This window comes from Gossypium hirsutum, chromosome D09 (assembly GCF_007990345.1).
Source record: "Gossypium hirsutum isolate 1008001.06 chromosome D09, Gossypium_hirsutum_v2.1, whole genome shotgun sequence".
NCBI classification, from domain to species: Eukaryota; Viridiplantae; Streptophyta; class Magnoliopsida; order Malvales; family Malvaceae; genus Gossypium; species Gossypium hirsutum.
This window is the reverse complement of record NC_053445.1, coordinates 16167483-16187966: the sequence shown is the minus strand read 5'-3', so window position 1 is coordinate 16187966 and position 20484 is coordinate 16167483. Positions and strand designations below refer to the sequence as shown.

Below are 20484 nucleotides of genomic sequence, written 5' to 3'. Positions count from 1 at the left end.
TAATTTGAATTTTTTAGTTAAATTTTCTACACGTGGTGTAACTAAATAGTAATTTGCGTTTTGCGAAATAAATAATTTGAAATGTTATTTTGTCGAATTTGCATTCAAATTTGAGGCGCAAGTGCGATAGGGGGCAGCCTTTGTATAAATAGATTGTGTGCAAGTTGACGGGTGTGATCATACCAGCAGTAATGCACAGGATCCCATTAGAACTCCGTAGTTAAGCGTGCTTGCGAGATTGTAGTACTATGATGGGTGACCTTCTAGGAAGTCCTCGTGTTGCACCTCTCTAATTTTATTTCATATAAAGTTTTTTTAGTTAAATTTTCTAAACGTGGTGTAACTAATTAGTTATTTGTGTTTTGCGAAATAAATAATTTCAAACGTTATTTGGTTGAATTTAAATTCAAATTCGAGGCGCAAGTGCGATAAGCGGCAACCTTTATATAAATAGATTGCGCAAGAGTTAAAGGGTACCATCATACCAACGCTAGTGCACCAGATCCCATCAGAACTCAGCAGCTAAGGATGCTTGGGCGACATTCGTACTAGGTTGGGTGACCTCCAGGAAAGTAACCGTGTTGCGCCCTTCTCGTTTTATTTCATATAAAGCTATTTTTCGTTGCATTTTCTACACGTGGTGTAACTAATTACTTATTTTCATTTTGCGAAATAAATAATTTAAAACGTTTTTTGGCGGAATTTGCGTGAGAGTAGCAAAGCGTGCTTGGGCGAGAGTAGTACTAGGATTGATGACCTCCTAGGAAGTCCTCGTGTTGCACCCCTCCCATTTTACTTCATATAAAGTTTTTTTAAGTAGAATTTTCTAAACGTGGTGTAACTAATTAGTTATTTTTGTTTTGTGAAATAAATAACTTGAAACGTTATTTGGTCGAATTTGCATTAAAATTCGAGGCACAAGTGCGATAAGGGGCAGCCTTTATATAAATAGATTGCGTAAGAGTTGACGGGTGTGATCATACCAGTAGCAATGCACCGGATCCCATTAGAACTCCGTAGTTAATCCTGCTTGCGGGATAGGAGTACTAGGATGGGTGACCTTCCTAGGAAATCCTCGTGTTGCAACCCTCCAATTTTATTTTATATAAAGTTTTTTTTAGTTGAATTTGCTGAACGTGGTGTAACAAATTAGTTATTTTCGTTTTGTGTTATTTGGTCGAATTTGCATTCAAATTCGAGGTGCAAGTGCGAAAAGGGGTAGCCTTAATATAAATAGATTGCGCAAGAGTTAACGGGTGTGACCATACCAGCACTAATGCACCGGATCCCATCAAAACTCCACAGTTCTGCGTGCTTGGGCAAGAGTAGTACTAGGATGGGTGACCTCCTGGGAGGGCCTCGTGTCTCACCCCTCTCATTTGAAATAAATAATTTGAAACGTTATTTGGACGAATTTTATTCAAATTCGAGGCACAAGTGCGATAGGAGGTAGGGTTTATATAAATAGATTGCGTAAGAGTTGACGGCTGTAATCATACCAGCAGTAATGCATAGGATCCCATCAGAACTCCGTAGTTAAGCGTGCTTGCAGGGTAGTAGTATTATGATAGGTGACCTTCTGGGAAGTCCTCGTGTTGCACCTCTCCAATTTTATTTCATACAAAGTTTTGTTTAGTTAAATTTTCTACACGTGGTGTAACTAAATAGTAATTTGTGTTTTGCGAAATAAATAATTTGAAACGTTATTTTCTCGAATTTGCATTCAAATTCGAGACGCAAGTGCGATAGGGGGCAGCCTTTATATAAATAAATTGTGTAAGAGTTGACGGGTGTGATCATACCAGCAGTAATGCACAGGATCCCATCAAAACTCCGTAGTTAAGCGTGCTTGTGAGATAGTAGTACTAGGATGGGTGACCTTCCTGGGAGTTCCTCGTGTTGCAACCCTCCAATTTTATTTCATATAAAGTTTTTTTTAGTTGAATTTTCTACACCTGGTGAAACTAATTAGTAATTTGCGTTTTGCGTTATTTGGTTGAATTTGCATTCAAATTCGAGGCGCAAGTGCGATAAGGGGCAGCCTTTATATAAATAAATTGCGCAAGAGTTAACGGGTGCGACCATACCAACACTAATGCACCGGATCATATCAAAACTCCACAGTTAAGCATGCTTGGGCAAGAGTCGTACTAGGATGGCTGAGCTCCTGTAAAGGCCTCGTGTTGCACCCCTCCCATTTTATTTCATATAAAGTTTTTTTAGTTGATTTTTCTAAACATGGTGTAACTAATTATTTATTTGCGTTTTGCGTTATTTGGTCGAATTTGCATTCAAATTCGAGGCGCAAGTGCGATAAAGGGCAGCCTTTATATAAATAGATTGCGCAACAGTTGATGGGCTCGATCATACCAGCGCTAATGTACCGGATCCCATCAGAACTCCGCCGTTAAGTGTACTTGGGCGAGATTAGTACTAGGTTGGGTGACCTCCAGGGAAGTCCTCGTATTGCACCCCTCCTGTTTTATTTCATATAAACTTGTTTTTCGTTGCATTTTCTACACGTGGTGTAAATAATTACTTATTTTCATTTTTACGAAATAAATAATTTAAAACATTATTTAGCCTAATTTGTGCTAGAGTAGTTAAGCGTGCTTGGGCGAGAGTAGTACTAGGATTGGTGACCTCCTGGGAATTCCTCGTGTTGCACCCCTCCCATTTTACTTCATATAATGTGTTTTTACTAGAATTTTCTAAACGTGGTTTAGCTAATTAGTTATTGTAATTTTGCAAAATAAATAATTTGAAACGTTATTTGGACGAATTTACATTCAAATTCGAGGCACAAGTGCGATAGGAGGTAGGGTTTATATAAGTAGATTGCGTAAGAGTTGACGGGTGTAATCATACCAGCAGTAATGCATAGGATCCCATCAGAACTCCGTAGTTAAGCGTGCTTGCGGGATAGTAGTATTATGATAGGTGACCTTCTGGGAAGTCCTCGTGTTGCACCTCTCCAATTTTATTTCATATAAAGTTTTATTTAGTTAAATTTTCTACACGTGGTATAACTAAATAGTAATTTGCGTTTTGCGAAATAAATAATTTGAAATGTTATTTTGTCGAATTTGCATTCAAATTTGAGGCGCAAGTGCGATAGGGGACAGCCTTTGTATAAATAGATTGTGTGCAAGTTGACGGGTGTGATCATACCAGCAGTAATGCACAGGATCCCATTAGAACTCCGTAGTTAAGCGTGCTTGCGAGATAGTAGTACTATGATGGGTGACCTTCTAGGAAGTCCTCGTGTTGCACATCTCTAATTTTATTTCATATAAAGTTTTTTTAGTTAAATTTTCTAAACGTGGTGTAACTAATTAGTTATTTGCGTTTTGCGAAATAAATAATTTCAAACGTTATTTGGTCGAATTTGCATTCAAATTCGAGGCGCAAGTGCGATAAGGGGCAACCTTTATATAAATAGATTGCGCAAGAGTTGACGGGTACCATCATACCAACGCTAGTGCACCGGATCCCATCAGAACTCCGCAGCTAAGGATGCTTGGGCGAGATTAGTACTAGGTTGGGTGACCTCCAGGAAAGTAACCGTGTTGCGCCCTTCTCGTTTTATTTCATATAAAGCTATTTTTCGTTGCATTTTCTACACGTGGTGTAACTAATTACTTATATTCATTTTGCGAAATAAATAATTTAAAACGTTTTTTGGCGGAATTTGCGTGAGAGTAGCAAAGCGTGCTTGGGCGAGAGTAGTACTAGGATTGATGACCTCCTAGGAAGTCCTCGTGTTGCACCCCTCCCATTTTACTTCATATAAAGTTTTTTTAAGTAGAATTTTCTAAACGTGGTGTAACTAATTAGTTATTTTTGTTTTGTGAAATAAATAACTTGAAACGTTATTTGGTCGAATTTGCATTCAAATTCGAGGCACAAGTGCGATAAGGGGCAGCCTTTATATAAATAGATTGCGTAAGAGTTGACGGGTGTGATCATACCAGTAGCAATGCACCGGATCCCATTAGAACTCCGTAGTTAATCCTGCTTGCGGGATAGGAGTACTAGGATGGGTGACCTTCCTAGGAAATCCTCGTGTTGCAACCCTCCAATTTTATTTTATATAAAGTTTTTTTAGTTGAATTTGCTGAACGTGGTGTAACTAATTAGTTATTTTCGTTTTGTGTTATTTGGTCGAATTTGCATTCAAATTCGAGGCGCAAGTGCGAAAAGGGGTAGCCTTAATATAAATAGATTGCGCAAGAGTTAACGGGTGTGACCATACCAGCACTAATGCACCGGATCCCATCAAAACTCCACAGTTAAGCGTGCTTGGGCAAGAGTAGTACTAGGATGGGTGACTTCCTGGGAGGGCCTCGTGTCTCACCCCTCTCATTTGAAATAAATAATTTGAAACGTTATTTGGACGAACTTGCATTCAAATTCGAGGCACAAGTGCGATAGGAGGTAGGGTTTATATAAATAGATTGCGTAAGAGTTGACGGGTGTAATCATACCAGCAGTAATGCATAGGATCCCATCAGAACTCCGTAGTTAAGCGTGCTTGCGGGATAGTAGTATTATGATAGGTGACCTTCTGGGAAGTCCTCGTGTTGCACCTCTCCAATTTTATTTCATATAAAGTTTTGTCTAGTTAAATTTTCTACACGTGGTGTAACTAAATAGTAATTTGCATTTTGCGAAATAAATAATTTGAAACGTTATTTTCTCGAATTTGCATTCAAATTCGAGACGCAAGTGCGATAGGGGGCAGTCTTTATATAAATAGATTGCGTAAGAGTTGACGGGTGTGATTATACCAGCAGTAATGCACAGGATCCCATCAAAACTCCGTAGTTAAGCGTGCTTGTGAGATAGTAGTACTAGGATGGGTGACCTTCCTGGGAGGTCCTCGTGTTGCAACCCTCCAATTTTATTTCATATAAAGTTTTTTTGAGTTGAATTTTCTACACCTGGTGAAACTAATTAGTAATTTGCGTTTTGCATTATTTGGTTGAATTTGCATTCAAATTCGAGGCGCAAGTGCGATAAGGGGCAGCCTTTATATAAATAAATTGCGCAAGAGTTAACGGGTGCGACCATACCAACACTAATGCACCGGATCATATCAAAACTCCACAGTTAAGCATGCTTGGGCAAGAGTCGTACTAGGATGGCTGACCTCTTGTAAAGGCCTCGTGTTGCACCCCTCCCATTTTATTTCATATAAAGTTTTTTTGGTTGATTTTTCTAAACGTGGTGTAACTAATTAGTTAGTTGCGTTTTGCGTTATTTGGTCGAATTTGCATTGAAATTCGAGGCGCAAATGCGATAAAGGGTAGCCTTTACACAAATAGATTGCGCAAGAGTTGATGGGCTCCATCATACCAGCGCTAATGTATCGGATCCCATCAGAACTCCGCAGTTAAGTGTACTTCGGCGAGATTAGTACTAGGTTGGGTGACCTCCAGGGAAGTCCTCGTATTGCACACCTCCTGTTTTATTTCATATAAACTTGTTTTTCGCTGCATTTTCTACACGTGGTGTAACTAATTACTTATTTTCATTTAACGAAATAAATAATTTAAAACATTATTTGGCCGAATATGCGCTAGAGTAGTGAAGCGTGCTTGGGCGAGAGTAGTACTAGGATTGGTGACCTCCTGGGAAGTCCTCGTGTTGCACCCCTCCCATTTTACTTCATATAGAGTTTTTTTACAAGAATTTTCTAAACGTGGTTTAGCTAGTTAGTTATTTTAATTTCACGAAATAAATAATTTGAAACATTATTTGGACGAATTTGCATTCAAATTCGAGTCACAAGTGCGGTAGGATGTAGGGTTTATATAAATAGATTGCGTAAGAGTTGACGGGTGTAATCATACCAGCAGTAATGCATAGGATCCCATCAGAACTCCGTACTTAAGCGTGCTTGCGGGATAGTAGTATTATGATAGGTGAACTTCTGGGAAGTCCTCGCGTTGCACCTCTCCAATTTTATTTCATATAAAGTTTTATTTAGTTAAATTTTCTACACGTGGTGTAACTAAATAGTAATTTGCGTTTTGCGAAATAAATAATTTGAATTTTTTAGTTAAATTTTCTACACGTGGTGTAACTAAATAGTAATTTGCGTTTTGCGAAATAAATAATTTGAAATGTTATTTTGTCGAATTTGCATTCAAATTTGAGGCGCAAGTGCGATAGGGGGCAGCCTTTGTATAAATAGATTGTGTGCAAGTTGACGGGTGTGATCATACCAGCAGTAATGCACAGGATCCCATTAGAACTCCGTAGTTAAGCGTGCTTGCGAGATTGTAGTACTATGATGGGTGACCTTCTAGGAAGTCCTCGTGTTGCACCTCTCTAATTTTATTTCATATAAAGTTTTTTTAGTTAAATTTTCTAAACGTGGTGTAACTAATTAGTTATTTGTGTTTTGCGAAATAAATAATTTCAAACGTTATTTGGTTGAATTTAAATTCAAATTCGAGGCGCAAGTGCGATAAGCGGCAACCTTTATATAAATAGATTGCGCAAGAGTTAAAGGGTACCATCATACCAACGCTAGTGCACCAGATCCCATCAGAACTCAGCAGCTAAGGATGCTTGGGCGACATTCGTACTAGGTTGGGTGACCTCCAGGAAAGTAACCGTGTTGCGCCCTTCTCGTTTTATTTCATATAAAGCTATTTTTCGTTGCATTTTCTACACGTGGTGTAACTAATTACTTATTTTCATTTTGCGAAATAAATAATTTAAAACGTTTTTTGGCGGAATTTGCGTGAGAGTAGCAAAGCGTGCTTGGGCGAGAGTAGTACTAGGATTGATGACCTCCTAGGAAGTCCTCGTGTTGCACCCCTCCCATTTTACTTCATATAAAGTTTTTTTAAGTAGAATTTTCTAAACGTGGTGTAACTAATTAGTTATTTTTGTTTTGTGAAATAAATAACTTGAAACGTTATTTGGTCGAATTTGCATTAAAATTCGAGGCACAAGTGCGATAAGGGGCAGCCTTTATATAAATAGATTGCGTAAGAGTTGACGGGTGTGATCATACCAGTAGCAATGCACCGGATCCCATTAGAACTCCGTAGTTAATCCTGCTTGCGGGATAGGAGTACTAGGATGGGTGACCTTCCTAGGAAATCCTCGTGTTGCAACCCTCCAATTTTATTTTATATAAAGTTTTTTTTAGTTGAATTTGCTGAACGTGGTGTAACAAATTAGTTATTTTCGTTTTGTGTTATTTGGTCGAATTTGCATTCAAATTCGAGGTGCAAGTGCGAAAAGGGGTAGCCTTAATATAAATAGATTGCGCAAGAGTTAACGGGTGTGACCATACCAGCACTAATGCACCGGATCCCATCAAAACTCCACAGTTCTGCGTGCTTGGGCAAGAGTAGTACTAGGATGGGTGACCTCCTGGGAGGGCCTCGTGTCTCACCCCTCTCATTTGAAATAAATAATTTGAAACGTTATTTGGACGAATTTTATTCAAATTCGAGGCACAAGTGCGATAGGAGGTAGGGTTTATATAAATAGATTGCGTAAGAGTTGACGGCTGTAATCATACCAGCAGTAATGCATAGGATCCCATCAGAACTCCGTAGTTAAGCGTGCTTGCAGGGTAGTAGTATTATGATAGGTGACCTTCTGGGAAGTCCTCGTGTTGCACCTCTCCAATTTTATTTCATACAAAGTTTTGTTTAGTTAAATTTTCTACACGTGGTGTAACTAAATAGTAATTTGCGTTTTGCGAAATAAATAATTTGAAACGTTATTTTCTCGAATTTGCATTCAAATTCGAGACGCAAGTGCGATAGGGGGCAGCCTTTATATAAATAAATTGTGTAAGAGTTGACGGGTGTGATCATACCAGCAGTAATGCACAGGATCCCATCAAAACTCCGTAGTTAAGCGTGCTTGTGAGATAGTAGTACTAGGATGGGTGACCTTCCTGGGAGTTCCTCGTGTTGCAACCCTCCAATTTTATTTCATATAAAGTTTTTTTTAGTTGAATTTTCTACACCTGGTGAAACTAATTAGTAATTTGCGTTTTGCGTTATTTGGTTGAATTTGCATTCAAATTCGAGGCGCAAGTGCGATAAGGGGCAGCCTTTATATAAATAAATTGCGCAAGAGTTAACGGGTGCGACCATACCAACACTAATGCACCGGATCATATCAAAACTCCACAGTTAAGCATGCTTGGGCAAGAGTCGTACTAGGATGGCTGAGCTCCTGTAAAGGCCTCGTGTTGCACCCCTCCCATTTTATTTCATATAAAGTTTTTTTAGTTGATTTTTCTAAACATGGTGTAACTAATTATTTATTTGCGTTTTGCGTTATTGGTCGAATTTGCATTCAAATTCGAGGCGCAAGTGCGATAAAGGGCAGCCTTTATATAAATAGATTGCGCAACAGTTGATGGGCTCGATCATACCAGCGCTAATGTACCGGATCCCATCAGAACTCCGCCGTTAAGTGTACTTGGGCGAGATTAGTACTAGGTTGGGTGACCTCCAGGGAAGTCCTCGTATTGCACCCCTCCTGTTTTATTTCATATAAACTTGTTTTTCGTTGCATTTTCTACACGTGGTGTAAATAATTACTTATTTTCATTTTTACGAAATAAATAATTTAAAACATTATTTAGCCTAATTTGTGCTAGAGTAGTTAAGCGTGCTTGGGCGAGAGTAGTACTAGGATTGGTGACCTCCTGGGAATTCCTCGTGTTGCACCCCTCCCATTTTACTTCATATAATGTGTTTTTACTAGAATTTTCTAAACGTGGTTTAGCTAATTAGTTATTGTAATTTTGCAAAATAAATAATTTGAAACGTTATTTGGACGAATTTACATTCAAATTCGAGGCACAAGTGCGATAGGAGGTAGGGTTTATATAAGTAGATTGCGTAAGAGTTGACGGGTGTAATCATACCAGCAGTAATGCATAGGATCCCATCAGAACTCCGTAGTTAAGCGTGCTTGCGGGATAGTAGTATTATGATAGGTGACCTTCTGGGAAGTCCTCGTGTTGCACCTCTCCAATTTTATTTCATATAAAGTTTTATTTAGTTAAATTTTCTACACGTGGTATAACTAAATAGTAATTTGCGTTTTGCGAAATAAATAATTTGAAATGTTATTTTGTCGAATTTGCATTCAAATTTGAGGCGCAAGTGCGATAGGGGACAGCCTTTGTATAAATAGATTGTGTGCAAGTTGACGGGTGTGATCATACCAGCAGTAATGCACAGGATCCCATTAGAACTCCGTAGTTAAGCGTGCTTGCGAGATAGTAGTACTATGATGGGTGACCTTCTAGGAAGTCCTCGTGTTGCACATCTCTAATTTTATTTCATATAAAGTTTTTTTAGTTAAATTTTCTAAACGTGGTGTAACTAATTAGTTATTTGCGTTTTGCGAAATAAATAATTTCAAACGTTATTTGGTCGAATTTGCATTCAAATTCGAGGCGCAAGTGCGATAAGGGGCAACCTTTATATAAATAGATTGCGCAAGAGTTGACGGGTACCATCATACCAACGCTAGTGCACCGGATCCCATCAGAACTCCGCAGCTAAGGATGCTTGGGCGAGATTAGTACTAGGTTGGGTGACCTCCAGGAAAGTAACCGTGTTGCGCCCTTCTCGTTTTATTTCATATAAAGCTATTTTTCGTTGCATTTTCTACACGTGGTGTAACTAATTACTTATATTCATTTTGCGAAATAAATAATTTAAAACGTTTTTTGGCGGAATTTGCGTGAGAGTAGCAAAGCGTGCTTGGGCGAGAGTAGTACTAGGATTGATGACCTCCTAGGAAGTCCTCGTGTTGCACCCCTCCCATTTTACTTCATATAAAGTTTTTTTAAGTAGAATTTTCTAAACGTGGTGTAACTAATTAGTTATTTTTGTTTTGTGAAATAAATAACTTGAAACGTTATTTGGTCGAATTTGCATTCAAATTCGAGGCACAAGTGCGATAAGGGGCAGCCTTTATATAAATAGATTGCGTAAGAGTTGACGGGTGTGATCATACCAGTAGCAATGCACCGGATCCCATTAGAACTCCGTAGTTAATCCTGCTTGCGGGATAGGAGTACTAGGATGGGTGACCTTCCTAGGAAATCCTCGTGTTGCAACCCTCCAATTTTATTTTATATAAAGTTTTTTTAGTTGAATTTGCTGAACGTGGTGTAACTAATTAGTTATTTTCGTTTTGTGTTATTTGGTCGAATTTGCATTCAAATTCGAGGCGCAAGTGCGAAAAGGGGTAGCCTTAATATAAATAGATTGCGCAAGAGTTAACGGGTGTGACCATACCAGCACTAATGCACCGGATCCCATCAAAACTCCACAGTTAAGCGTGCTTGGGCAAGAGTAGTACTAGGATGGGTGACTTCCTGGGAGGGCCTCGTGTCTCACCCCTCTCATTTGAAATAAATAATTTGAAACGTTATTTGGACGAACTTGCATTCAAATTCGAGGCACAAGTGCGATAGGAGGTAGGGTTTATATAAATAGATTGCGTAAGAGTTGACGGGTGTAATCATACCAGCAGTAATGCATAGGATCCCATCAGAACTCCGTAGTTAAGCGTGCTTGCGGGATAGTAGTATTATGATAGGTGACCTTCTGGGAAGTCCTCGTGTTGCACCTCTCCAATTTTATTTCATATAAAGTTTTGTCTAGTTAAATTTTCTACACGTGGTGTAACTAAATAGTAATTTGCATTTTGCGAAATAAATAATTTGAAACGTTATTTTCTCGAATTTGCATTCAAATTCGAGACGCAAGTGCGATAGGGGGCAGTCTTTATATAAATAGATTGCGTAAGAGTTGACGGGTGTGATCATACCAGCAGTAATGCACAGGATCCCATCAAAACTCCGTAGTTAAGCGTGCTTGTGAGATAGTAGTACTAGGATGGGTGACCTTCCTGGGAGGTCCTCGTGTTGCAACCCTCCAATTTTATTTCATATAAAGTTTTTTTGAGTTGAATTTTCTACACCTGGTGAAACTAATTAGTAATTTGCGTTTTGCATTATTTGGTTGAATTTGCATTCAAATTCGAGGCGCAAGTGCGATAAGGGGCAGCCTTTATATAAATAAATTGCGCAAGAGTTAACGGGTGCGACCATACCAACACTAATGCACCGGATCATATCAAAACTCCACAGTTAAGCATGCTTGGGCAAGAGTCGTACTAGGATGTCTGACCTCCTGTAAAGGCCTCGTGTTGCACCCCTCCCATTTTATTTCATATAAAGTTTTTTTAGTTGATTTTTCTAAACATGGTGTAACTAATTAGTTATTTGCGTTTTGCGTTATTTGGTCGAATTTGCATTCAAATTCAAGGCGCAAGTGCGATAAAAGGTAGCCTTTATATAAATAGATTGCGCAATAGTTGATGGGCTCGATCATACCAGCGCTAATGTACCGGATCCCATCAGAACTCCGCAGTTAAGTGTACTTGGGCGAGATTAATACTAGGTTGGGTGACCTCCAGGGAAGTCCTCGTATTGCACCCCTCCTGTTTTATTTCATATAAACTTGTTTTTCGTTGCATTTTCTACACGTGGTGTAACTAATTACTTATTTTCATTTTTACGAAATAAATAATTTAAAACATTATTTGGCCGAATTTGTGCTAGAGTAGTTAAGCGTGCTTGGGCGAGAGTAGTACTAGGATTGGTGACCTCCTGGGAAGTCCTCGTGTTGCACCCCTCCCATTTTACTTCATATAATGTGTTTTTACTAGAATTTTCTAAACGTGGTTTAGCTAATTAGTTATTGTAATTTTGCGAAATAAATAATTTGAAACGTTATTTGGACGAATTTGCATTCAAATTCGAGCCACAAGTGTGATAGGAGGTAGGGTTTATATAAGTAGATTGCGTAAGAGTTGACGGGTGTAATCATACCAGCAGTAATGCATAGGATCCCATCAGAACTCCGTAGTTAAGCGTGCTTGCGGGATAGTAGTATTATGATAGGTGACCTTCTGGGAAGTCCTTGTGTTGCACCTCTCCAATTTTATATCATATAAAGTTTTTTTTAGTTAAATTTTCTACACGTGTGTAACTAAATAGTAATTTGTGTTTTGCAAAATAAATTATTTGAAACGTTATTTTGTCGAATTTGCATTCAAATTTGAGACGCAAGTGCGATAGTGGGCAACCTTTATATAAATAGATTGTGTAAGAGTTGACGGGTGTGATCATACCAACAGTAATGCACAGGATCCCATCAAAACTCCGTTGTTAAGCGTGCTTGTGACCTTCCTGGGAGGTCCTCGTGTTGCAACCCTCCAATTTTATTTCATATAAAGTTTTTTTTAGTTGAATTTTCTACACGCGGTGAAACTAATTAGTAATTTGCGTTTTACGTTATTTGGTCGAATTTGCATTCAAATTCGAGGCGCAAGTGCGATAAGGGGCAGCGTTTATATAAATAAATTGCGCAGGAGTTAACGGGTGCGACCATACCAACACTAATGCACCGGATCATATCAAAACTCCACAGTTAAGCATGCTTGGGCAAGAGTCGTACTAGGGTGGCTGACCTTCTATAAAGGCCTCGTGTTGCACGCCTCCCATTTTATTTCATATAAAGTTTTTTTTTTCGTTAAATTTTCTACACGTGATGTAACTAATTAGTAATTTGCGTTTTGCGAAATAAATAATTTGAAGCGCTATTTTGTCGAATGTGCATTCAAATTCAAGGCGCAAGTGCGATAATGGCCAACCTTTATACAAATAGATTGCACAAGAGTTAATGGGTGCGATCATACCAGCACTACTGTACCGAATCCCATCAGAACTCCGCAGCTAAGCGTGCTTGGGCGAGAGTAGTACTAGGATTGGTGAACTCCTGGGAAGTCCTTGTGTTGCACCCCTCCCATTTTATTGCATATAAAGTTTATTTTTAGTTTCATTTTCTACACTTGGTGTAACTAATTAGTAATTTGCGTTTTGCAAAATAAAAAATTTGAAACGTTATTTTGTCGAATTTGCATTCAAATTTGAGGCGCAAGTGCGATAGGGGGCAGCCTTTATATAAATAGATTGCATAAGATTTGACAGGTGTGATCATATAAGTACTAATGCAGAAGATCCTATCAGAACTCCGTAGTTAAGCGTGCCTGCGGGATAGTAGTACTATGATGGGTGACCTTCTGGGAAGTGCTTGTGTTGCACCTCTCAAATTTTATTTCATAAAAAGTTTTTTTTTAGTTACAGTTTCTAAATGTGGTGTAACTAATTAGTTATTTGCGTTTTGTGAAATAAATAATTTCAAACATTATTTGGTCGAATTTGCATTCAAATTTGAGGCGAAAGTGTGATAAGGGGCAGCCTTTATATAAATAGATTGCGTAAGAGTTGACGGGTGTGACAATACTAGCAGTAATGCATAAGATCCCATTCGAATTCTGTAGTTTAGCGTGCTTGCGGGATAGTAGTACTATGATGGGTGACCTTCCGGGAAGCCCTCGTTTTGCACCTCTCCAATTTTATTTCATATAAAGTTTTTTAATTAAATTTTCTAAACGTGGTGTAACTAATTAGTTATTTGCGTTTTTCGAAATAAATAATTTCAAACGTTATTTGGTCGAATTTGCATTCATATTTGAGGCGCAAGTGCGATAAGGGGCAGCTTTTATATAAATAGATTGCGCAAGAGTTGACGGGTACGATCATACCAGCGCTAATGCACCGGATCCCATCAGAAGTCCGCAGTTAAGTGTGCTTGGGCGAGATTAGTACTAGGTTGGGTGACCTCCAGGGAAGTCCTCGTGTTGCACCCCTCCCGTTTTATTTCATATAAAGTTGTTTTTTGTTGCATTTTCTACACGTGGTGTAACTAATTACTTATTTGGCCGAATTTGCGCGAGAGTAGCTAAGCGTGCTTGGGAGAGAGTAGTACTTGGATTGGTGACCTCCTGGGAAGTCCTCGTGTTGCACCCCTCCCATTTTACTTCATATAATGTTTTTTTAGTAGAATTTTCTAAACGAGGTGTAACTAATTAGTTATTTTCATTTTACGAAATAAATAATTTGAAACGTTATTTGCTTGAATTTGCATTCAAATTTGAGGCGCAAGTGCGATAGGGGGCAGCATTTATATAAATAGATTGCGTAAGAGTTGACGGGTGTGATAATACCAGTAGTAATGCATAAGATCCCATCAGAACTCTGTAGTTTAGCATGTTTGCAGGATAGTAGTACTATGATGGGTGACCTTCCGGGAGACCTCGGGTTGCACCTCTCAAATTTTATTTCTTAAAAAGTTTTTTTTTAGTTAAAGTTTCCAAATGTGGTGTAACTACTTAGTTATTTGCTTTTTGCAAAATAAATAATTTCAAACATTATTTGGTCGAATGTGCATTCAAATTCGAGGTGAAAGTGTGATAAGGGACAGCCTTTATATAAATAGATTGCGTAAGAGTTGACGGGTGTGACAATACCAGCAGTAATGCATAGGATCCCTTCAGAACTCTATAGTTTAGCGTGCTTGCGGGAAAGTAGTACTATGATGGGTGACCTTCTGGGAAGTCCTCGTTTTGCACCTTTCTAATTTTATTTCATATAAAGTTTTTTTAATTATATTTTCTAAACGTGGTTAACTAATTAGTTATTTGTGTTTTTCAAAATAAAGAATTTCAACCGTTATTATGTCGAATTTGCATTCATATTCGAGGCGCAAGTGCGATAAGGGGTAGCCTTTATATAAATAGATTGCGCAAGAGTTGACGGGCACGACCATACCTGCGCTAATGCACCGGATCCCATTAGAACTCCGCAGTTAAGTGTGCTTGGGCGAGGTTAGTACTAGGTTGGGAGACCTCCAGGGAAGTCCTCGTGTTGCACCCCTCCCGTTTTATTTCATATAAAGTTGTTTTTTGTTGCATTTTCTACATGTGGTGTAACTAATTACTTATTTTCATTATGCGAAATAAATAATTTAAAATCAGATTTGGCCGAATTTGCGCGAGAGCAGCTAAGCGTGCTTGGGCGAGAGTAGTACTTGGATTGGCGACCTCCTGGGAAGTCCTCGTGTTGCACCCCTCCCATTTTACTTCATATAATGTTTTTTTAGTAGAATTTTCTAAACGTGGTGTAACTAATTAGTTATTTTCATTTTGCGAAATAAATAATTTGAAACGTTATTTGCTTGAATTTGCATTCAAATTTGAGGTGCAAGTGCGATAGGGGGCAGCATTTATATAAATAGATTGCGTAAGAGTTGACGGGTGTGATAATACCAGCAGTAATGCATAAGATCCCATCAGAATTCTGTAGTTTAGCGTGTTTGCGGGATAGTAGTACTATGATGGGTGACCTTCCGGGAAGACCTCGGGTTGCACCTCTCAAATTTTATTTCATAAAAAGTTTTTTTTAGTTAAAGTTTCCAAATGTGGTGTTACTAATTAGTTATTTGCCTTTTGCGAAATAAATAATTTCAAACATTATTTGGTCGAATTTGCACTCAAATGCGAGGTGAAAGTGTGATAAGGGACAGCCTTGATATAAATTGATTGCATAAGAGTTGACGGGTGTGACAATACCAGCAGTAATGCATAGGATCCCTTCAGAACTCTGTAGTTTAGCGTGCTTGCGGGAAAGTAGTACTATGATGGGTGACCTTCTGGGAAGTCCTCGTTTTGTACCTTTCTAAATTTATTTCATATAAAGTTTTTTTTAATTATATTTTCTAAATTTGATATAACAAATTAGTTTTTTGCATTTTTCGAAATAAAGAATTTCAACCGTTATTATGTTGAATTTGCATTCATATTCGAGGCGCAAGTGCGATAAGGGGTAGCCTTTATATAAATAGATTGCGCAAGAGTTGACGGGCACGATCATACCGGCGCTAATGCACCGGATCCCATTAGAACTCCGCAGTTAAGTGTGCTTGGGCGAGGTTAGTACTAGGTTGGGAGACCTCCAAGGAAGTCCTCGTGTTGCACCCCTCCCGTTTTATTTCATATAAAGTTGTTTTTTGTTACATTTTCTACATGTGGTGTAACTAATTACTTATTTTCATTTTGCGAAATAAATAATTTAAAATCTGATTTGGACGAATTTGCGCGAGAGTAGCTAAGAGTGCTTGGGCGAGAGAAGTACTTGGATTGGCGACCTCCTGGGAAGTCCTCGTGTTGCACCCCTCCCATTTTACTTCATATAATGTTTTTTTAGTAGAATTTTCTAAACGTGGTGTAACTAATTACTTATTTGCATTTTGCGAAATAAATAATTTGAAACATTATTTGGTTGAATTTGCATTCAAATTTGAGGTGCAAGTGCAATAGGGGGCAGCCTTTATATAAATAGATTGCGTAAGAGTTGACGGGTGTGATAATACCAGCAGTAATGCATAAGATCCCATCAGAACTCTGTAGTTTCGCGTGTTTGCGGGATAGTAGTACTATGATGGGTGACCTTCCGGGAAGACCTCTGGTTGCACCTCTCAAATTTTATTTCATAAAAAGTTTTTTTTAGTTAAAGTTTCCAAATGTGGTGTAACTAATTAGTTTTTTCATTTTTCGAAATAAATAATTTCAAACATTATTTGGTCGAATTTGCATTCAAATTCGAGGTGAAAGTGTGATAAGGGACAGCCTTTATAGAAATAGATTGCGTAACAGTTGACGGGTGTGACAATACCAGCAGTAATGCATAGGATCCCTTCAGAACTCTGTAGTTTAGCGTGCTTGCGGGAAAGTAGTACTATGATGGGTGACCTTCTGGGAAGTCCTCGTTTTGTACCTTTCTAATTTTATTTCATATAAAGTTTTTTTTTAATTATATTTCCTAAATTTGATATAACAAATTAGTTTTTTGCATTTTTCGAAATAAAGAATTTCAACCGTTATTATGTTGAATTTGCATTCATATTCGAGGCGCAAGTGCGATAAGGGGTAGCCTTTATATAAATAGATTGCGCAAGAGTTGACGGGCACGATCATACCGGCGCTAATGCACCGGATCCCATTAGAACTCCGCAGTTAAGTGTGCTTGGGCGAGGTTAGTACTAGGTTGGGAGACCTCCAAGGAAGTCCTCGTGTTGCACCCCTCCCGTTTTATTTCATATAAAGTTGTTTTTTGTTGCATTTTCTACATGTGGTGTAACTAATTACTTATTTTCATTTTGCGAAATAAATAATTTAAAATCTGATTTGGACGAATTTGCGCGAGAGTAGCTAAGAGTGCTTGGGCGAGAGAAGTACTTGGATTGGCGACCTTCTGGGAAGTCCTCGTGTTGCACCCCTCCCATTTTACTTCATATAATGTTTTTTTTAGTAGAATTTTCTAAACGTGGTGTAACTAATTACTTATTTGCATTTTGTGAAATAAATAATTTGAAACATTATTTGGTTGAATTTGCATTCAAATTTGAGGTGCAAGTGCAATAGGGGGCAGCCTTTATATAAATAGATTGCGTAACAGTTGACGGGTGTGATAATACCAGCAGTAATGCATAAGATCCCATCAGAACTCTGTAGTTTCGCGTGTTTGCGGGATAGTAGTACTATGATGGGTGACCTTCCGGGAAGACCTCGAGTTGCACCTCTCAAATTTTATTTCATAAAAAGTTTTTTTTAGTTAAAGTTTCCAAATGTGGTGTAACTAATTAGTTTTTGCATTTTTCGAAATAAATAATTTCAAACATTATTTGGTCGAATTTGCATTCAAATTCGAGGTGAAAGTGTGATAAGGGACAGCCTTTATAGAAATAGATTGCGTAACAGTTGACGGGTGTGACAAAACCAGCAGTAATGCATAGGATCCCTTCAGAATCTGTAGTTTAGCGTGCTTGCGGGAAAGTAGTACTATGATGGGTGACCTTCTGGGAAGTCCTCGTTTTGTACCTTTCTAATTTTATTTCATATAAAGTTTTTTTTAATTATATTTTCTAAACGTGATATAACAAATTAGTTATTTGCATTTTTCGAAATAAAGAATTTCAACCATTATTATGTTGAATTTGCATTCATATTCGAGGCGCAAGTGCGATAAGGGGTAGCCTTTATATAAATAGATTGCGCAAGAGTTGACGGGCACGATCATACCGACGCTAATGCACCAGATCCCATTAGAACTCCGCAGTTAAGTGTGCTTGGGCGAGGTTAGTACTAGGTTGGGAGACCTCTAAGGAAGTCCTCGTGTTGCACCCTCCCGTTTTATTTCATATAAAGTTGTTTTTGTTGCATTTTCTACATGTGGTGTAACTAATTACTTATTTTCATTTTCCGAAATAAATAATTTAAATATGATTTGGCCAATTTGCGCGAGAGTAGCTAATCGTGCTTGGACGATAGTAGTACTTGGATTGGTGACCTCCTGGGAAGTCCTCGTGTTGCACCCCTCCCATTTTACTTCATATAATGTTTTTTTTAGTAGAATTTTCTAAACGTGGTGTAACTAATTACTTATTTGCATTTTGCGAAATAAATAATTTGAAACATTATTTGGTTGAATTTGCATTCAAATTTGAGGTGCAAGTGCAATAGGGGGCAGCCTTTATATAAATAGATTGCGTAACAGTTGACGGGTGTGATAATACCAGCAGTAATGCATAAGATCCCATCAGAACTCTGTAGTTTCGCGTGTTTGCGGGATAGTAGTACTATGATGGGTGACCTTCCGGGAAGACCTCGGGTTGCACCTCTCAAATTTTATTTCATAAAAAGTTTTTTTTAGTTAAAGTTTCCAAATGTGGTGTAACTAATTAGTTTTTGCATTTTTTGAAATAAATAATTTCAAACATTATTTGGTCGAATTTGCATTCAAATTCGAGGTGAAAGTGTGATAAGGGACAGCCTTTATAGAAATAGATTGCGTAACAGTTGACGGGTGTGACAATACCAGCAGTAATGCATAGGATCCCTTCCGAACTCTGTAGTTTAGCGTGCTTGCGGGAAAGTAGTACTATGATGGGTGACCTTCTGGGAAGTCCTCGTTTTGTACCTTTCTAATTTTATTTCATATAAAGTTTTTTTTAATTATATTTTCTAAACGTGATATAACAAATTAGTTATTTGCATTTTTCGAAATAAAGAATTTCAACCATTATTATGTTGAATTTGCATTCATATTCGAGGCGCAAGTGCGATAAGGGGTAGCCTTTATATAAATAGATTGCGCAAGAGTTGACGGGCACGATCATACCGGCGCTAATGCACCGGATCCCATTAGAACTCCGCAGTTAAGTGTGCTTGGGCGAGGTTAGTACTAGGTTGGGAGACCTTCAGGGTAGTCCTCGTGTTGCACCCCTCCCGTTTTATTTCATATAAAGTTGTTTTTTGTTGCATTTTCTAAATGTGGTGTAACTAATTACTTATTTTCATTTTGCGAAATAAATAATTTAAAATATGATTTGGCCAAATTTGCGCGAGAGTAGCTAATCGTGCTTGGACGATAGTAGTACTTGGATTGGTGACCTCCTGGGAAGTCCTCGTGTTGCACCCCTCCCATTTTACTTCATATAATGTTTTTTTTAGTAGAATTTTCTAAACGTGGTGTAACTAATTACTTATTTGCATTTTGCGAAATAAATAATTTGAAACATTATTTGGTTGAATTTGCATTCAAATTTGAGGTGCAAGTGCAATAGGGGGCAGCCTTTATATAAATAGAATGCGTAACAGTTGACGGGTGTGATAATACCAGCAGTAATGCATAAGATCCCATCAGAACTCTGTAGTTTCGCGTGTTTGCGGGATAGTAGTACTATGATGGGTGACCTTCCGGGAAGACCTCGGGTTGCACCTCTCAAATTTTATTTCATAAAAAGTTTTTTTTTAGTTAAAGTTTCCAAATGTGGTGTTACTAATTAGTTATTTGCCTTTTGTGAAATAAATAATTTCAAACATTATTTGGTCGAATTTGCATTCAAATGCGAGGTGAAAGTGTGATAAGGGACAGCCTTGATATAAATTGATTGCGTAAGAGTTGACGGGTGTGACAATACCAGCAGTAATGCATAGGATCCCTTCAGAACTCTGTAGTTTAGCGTGCTTGCGGGAAAGTAGTACTATGATGGGTGACCTTCTGGGAAGTCCTCGTTTTGTACCTTTCTAATTTTATTTCATATAAAGTTTTTTTTAATTATATTTTCTAAACTTGATATAACAAATTAGTTATTTGCGTTTTTCGAAATAAAGAATTTCAACCGTTATTATGTTGAATTTGCATTCATATTCGAGGCGCAAGTGCGATAAGGGGTAGCCTTTATATAAATAGATTGCGCAAGAGTTGACGGGCACGATCATACCGGCGCTAATGCACCGGATCCCATTAGAACTCCGCAGTTAAGTGTGCTTGGGCGAGGTTAGTACTAGGTTGGGAGACCTCCAAGGAAGTCCTCGTGTTGCACCCCTCCCGTTTTATTTCATATAAAGTTGTTTTTTGTTGCATTTTCTACATGTGGTGTAACTAATTACTTATTTTCATTTTGCGAAATAAATAATTTAAAATCTGATTTGGACGAATTTGCGCGA

The 20484-nt window shown here is 38.1% G+C and overlaps 14 non-coding genes and 29 pseudogenes across 14 annotated transcripts; all 43 read left to right on the top strand.

Moving 5' to 3' along the window:
* Positions 1–169: 169 nt before the first annotated feature.
* LOC121221865 (uncharacterized) lies at positions 170–288 on the top strand (annotated as a pseudogene).
* A 681-nt stretch (positions 289–969) lies between these two features.
* On the top strand, positions 970–1089 carry LOC121221937 (uncharacterized; annotated as a pseudogene).
* Positions 1090–1254: 165 nt separating this feature from the next.
* LOC121221718 (5S ribosomal RNA) lies at positions 1255–1373 on the top strand. Its single transcript, XR_005919105.1, has one exon. It is a non-coding gene; the product is annotated as a 5S ribosomal RNA (ribosomal RNA).
* A 112-nt stretch (positions 1374–1485) lies between these two features.
* On the top strand, positions 1486–1604 carry LOC121221334 (uncharacterized; annotated as a pseudogene).
* Positions 1605–1788: 184 nt separating this feature from the next.
* On the top strand, positions 1789–1908 carry LOC121221967 (uncharacterized; annotated as a pseudogene).
* Positions 1909–2073: 165 nt separating this feature from the next.
* Positions 2074–2192, top strand: LOC121221257 (uncharacterized; annotated as a pseudogene).
* Positions 2193–2356: 164 nt separating this feature from the next.
* Positions 2357–2475, top strand: LOC121221704 (5S ribosomal RNA). Its single transcript, XR_005919091.1, has one exon. It is a non-coding gene; the product is annotated as a 5S ribosomal RNA (ribosomal RNA).
* A 379-nt stretch (positions 2476–2854) lies between these two features.
* LOC121221977 (uncharacterized) lies at positions 2855–2973 on the top strand (annotated as a pseudogene).
* Positions 2974–3157: 184 nt separating this feature from the next.
* LOC121221878 (uncharacterized) lies at positions 3158–3276 on the top strand (annotated as a pseudogene).
* A 183-nt stretch (positions 3277–3459) lies between these two features.
* Positions 3460–3578, top strand: LOC121221973 (uncharacterized; annotated as a pseudogene).
* A 379-nt stretch (positions 3579–3957) lies between these two features.
* Positions 3958–4077, top strand: LOC121221936 (uncharacterized; annotated as a pseudogene).
* A 164-nt stretch (positions 4078–4241) lies between these two features.
* On the top strand, positions 4242–4360 carry LOC121221576 (5S ribosomal RNA). Its single transcript, XR_005918964.1, has one exon. It is a non-coding gene; the product is annotated as a 5S ribosomal RNA (ribosomal RNA).
* A 113-nt stretch (positions 4361–4473) lies between these two features.
* Positions 4474–4592, top strand: LOC121221976 (uncharacterized; annotated as a pseudogene).
* Positions 4593–4776: 184 nt separating this feature from the next.
* Positions 4777–4896, top strand: LOC121221209 (uncharacterized; annotated as a pseudogene).
* A 165-nt stretch (positions 4897–5061) lies between these two features.
* On the top strand, positions 5062–5180 carry LOC121221922 (uncharacterized; annotated as a pseudogene).
* A 164-nt stretch (positions 5181–5344) lies between these two features.
* On the top strand, positions 5345–5463 carry LOC121221910 (uncharacterized; annotated as a pseudogene).
* A 753-nt stretch (positions 5464–6216) lies between these two features.
* LOC121221864 (uncharacterized) lies at positions 6217–6335 on the top strand (annotated as a pseudogene).
* Positions 6336–7016: 681 nt separating this feature from the next.
* LOC121221935 (uncharacterized) lies at positions 7017–7136 on the top strand (annotated as a pseudogene).
* Positions 7137–7301: 165 nt separating this feature from the next.
* Positions 7302–7420, top strand: LOC121221717 (5S ribosomal RNA). The gene has a single exon (XR_005919104.1). It is a non-coding gene; the product is annotated as a 5S ribosomal RNA (ribosomal RNA).
* Positions 7421–7532: 112 nt separating this feature from the next.
* Positions 7533–7651, top strand: LOC121221333 (uncharacterized; annotated as a pseudogene).
* Positions 7652–7835: 184 nt separating this feature from the next.
* On the top strand, positions 7836–7955 carry LOC121221966 (uncharacterized; annotated as a pseudogene).
* Positions 7956–8120: 165 nt separating this feature from the next.
* Positions 8121–8239, top strand: LOC121221255 (uncharacterized; annotated as a pseudogene).
* Positions 8240–8402: 163 nt separating this feature from the next.
* On the top strand, positions 8403–8521 carry LOC121221703 (5S ribosomal RNA). The gene has a single exon (XR_005919090.1). It is a non-coding gene; the product is annotated as a 5S ribosomal RNA (ribosomal RNA).
* Positions 8522–8900: 379 nt separating this feature from the next.
* Positions 8901–9019, top strand: LOC121221975 (uncharacterized; annotated as a pseudogene).
* A 184-nt stretch (positions 9020–9203) lies between these two features.
* On the top strand, positions 9204–9322 carry LOC121221877 (uncharacterized; annotated as a pseudogene).
* A 183-nt stretch (positions 9323–9505) lies between these two features.
* Positions 9506–9624, top strand: LOC121221971 (uncharacterized; annotated as a pseudogene).
* A 379-nt stretch (positions 9625–10003) lies between these two features.
* Positions 10004–10123, top strand: LOC121221934 (uncharacterized; annotated as a pseudogene).
* A 164-nt stretch (positions 10124–10287) lies between these two features.
* LOC121221575 (5S ribosomal RNA) lies at positions 10288–10406 on the top strand. The gene has a single exon (XR_005918963.1). It is a non-coding gene; the product is annotated as a 5S ribosomal RNA (ribosomal RNA).
* Positions 10407–10519: 113 nt separating this feature from the next.
* On the top strand, positions 10520–10638 carry LOC121221974 (uncharacterized; annotated as a pseudogene).
* Positions 10639–10822: 184 nt separating this feature from the next.
* LOC121221959 (uncharacterized) lies at positions 10823–10942 on the top strand (annotated as a pseudogene).
* A 165-nt stretch (positions 10943–11107) lies between these two features.
* On the top strand, positions 11108–11226 carry LOC121221254 (uncharacterized; annotated as a pseudogene).
* A 164-nt stretch (positions 11227–11390) lies between these two features.
* On the top strand, positions 11391–11509 carry LOC121221721 (5S ribosomal RNA). The gene has a single exon (XR_005919108.1). It is a non-coding gene; the product is annotated as a 5S ribosomal RNA (ribosomal RNA).
* Positions 11510–11888: 379 nt separating this feature from the next.
* On the top strand, positions 11889–12007 carry LOC121221216 (uncharacterized; annotated as a pseudogene).
* A 445-nt stretch (positions 12008–12452) lies between these two features.
* On the top strand, positions 12453–12571 carry LOC121221282 (uncharacterized; annotated as a pseudogene).
* A 186-nt stretch (positions 12572–12757) lies between these two features.
* Positions 12758–12876, top strand: LOC121221662 (5S ribosomal RNA). The gene has a single exon (XR_005919049.1). It is a non-coding gene; the product is annotated as a 5S ribosomal RNA (ribosomal RNA).
* Positions 12877–13061: 185 nt separating this feature from the next.
* On the top strand, positions 13062–13180 carry LOC121221287 (uncharacterized; annotated as a pseudogene).
* Positions 13181–13666: 486 nt separating this feature from the next.
* LOC121221458 (5S ribosomal RNA) lies at positions 13667–13785 on the top strand. Its single transcript, XR_005918851.1, has one exon. It is a non-coding gene; the product is annotated as a 5S ribosomal RNA (ribosomal RNA).
* A 947-nt stretch (positions 13786–14732) lies between these two features.
* LOC121221390 (5S ribosomal RNA) lies at positions 14733–14851 on the top strand. Its single transcript, XR_005918782.1, has one exon. It is a non-coding gene; the product is annotated as a 5S ribosomal RNA (ribosomal RNA).
* A 984-nt stretch (positions 14852–15835) lies between these two features.
* Positions 15836–15954, top strand: LOC121221585 (5S ribosomal RNA). Its single transcript, XR_005918973.1, has one exon. It is a non-coding gene; the product is annotated as a 5S ribosomal RNA (ribosomal RNA).
* A 984-nt stretch (positions 15955–16938) lies between these two features.
* Positions 16939–17057, top strand: LOC121221584 (5S ribosomal RNA). The gene has a single exon (XR_005918972.1). It is a non-coding gene; the product is annotated as a 5S ribosomal RNA (ribosomal RNA).
* Positions 17058–18040: 983 nt separating this feature from the next.
* Positions 18041–18159, top strand: LOC121221773 (uncharacterized; annotated as a pseudogene).
* Positions 18160–19139: 980 nt separating this feature from the next.
* On the top strand, positions 19140–19258 carry LOC121221642 (5S ribosomal RNA). The gene has a single exon (XR_005919029.1). It is a non-coding gene; the product is annotated as a 5S ribosomal RNA (ribosomal RNA).
* Positions 19259–20244: 986 nt separating this feature from the next.
* Positions 20245–20363, top strand: LOC121221583 (5S ribosomal RNA). The gene has a single exon (XR_005918971.1). It is a non-coding gene; the product is annotated as a 5S ribosomal RNA (ribosomal RNA).
* The last annotated feature ends 121 nt before the right edge of the window (positions 20364–20484 follow it).